The sequence below is a fragment of the Pogonomyrmex barbatus genome, unplaced genomic scaffold (genome assembly GCF_055798465.1).
Source record: "Pogonomyrmex barbatus isolate J1 unplaced genomic scaffold, ASM5579846v1 scaffold6, whole genome shotgun sequence".
Classification (NCBI taxonomy): domain Eukaryota; kingdom Metazoa; phylum Arthropoda; class Insecta; order Hymenoptera; family Formicidae; genus Pogonomyrmex; species Pogonomyrmex barbatus.
This window is the reverse complement of record NW_028297160.1, coordinates 7,692,165-7,692,567: the sequence shown is the minus strand read 5'-3', so window position 1 is coordinate 7,692,567 and position 403 is coordinate 7,692,165.

The following is a 403-nucleotide window of genomic DNA, read 5'->3' as shown; positions in this document are numbered from 1 at the left end:
ATTGGGCTGTTAAGGGGTTCTTCGGGGTAGTCTGCTTAATTGGCACGGCCGTTTAACCCTGAATTACAGCGAGTGAAGCTGGGACGATCGTGATCCGGCAGTACCAGATTCAGCGACCTTGATTAATCGAGCTATCGACTCGAACGAAAAGTGGAAGTCCGTCTAAATTAAGATGTCATAAGCATATTCGACAATATGATTATTTTCAGTTACTTTTTTATTTCCATTTTGATTTGTACTTATCTCAGATATTCATAACATAAATATATTGCTAAAAAGTTGTTTTTTTTGCTAATTTTATATCGTAATAAATATCATAATAAAATGTTGCAATAAAATAAATAATAAAAGGCAAATTTTTTTTACAAAAAGTGGAAGGGGGAAAGAAATCACAGAAGAAGCG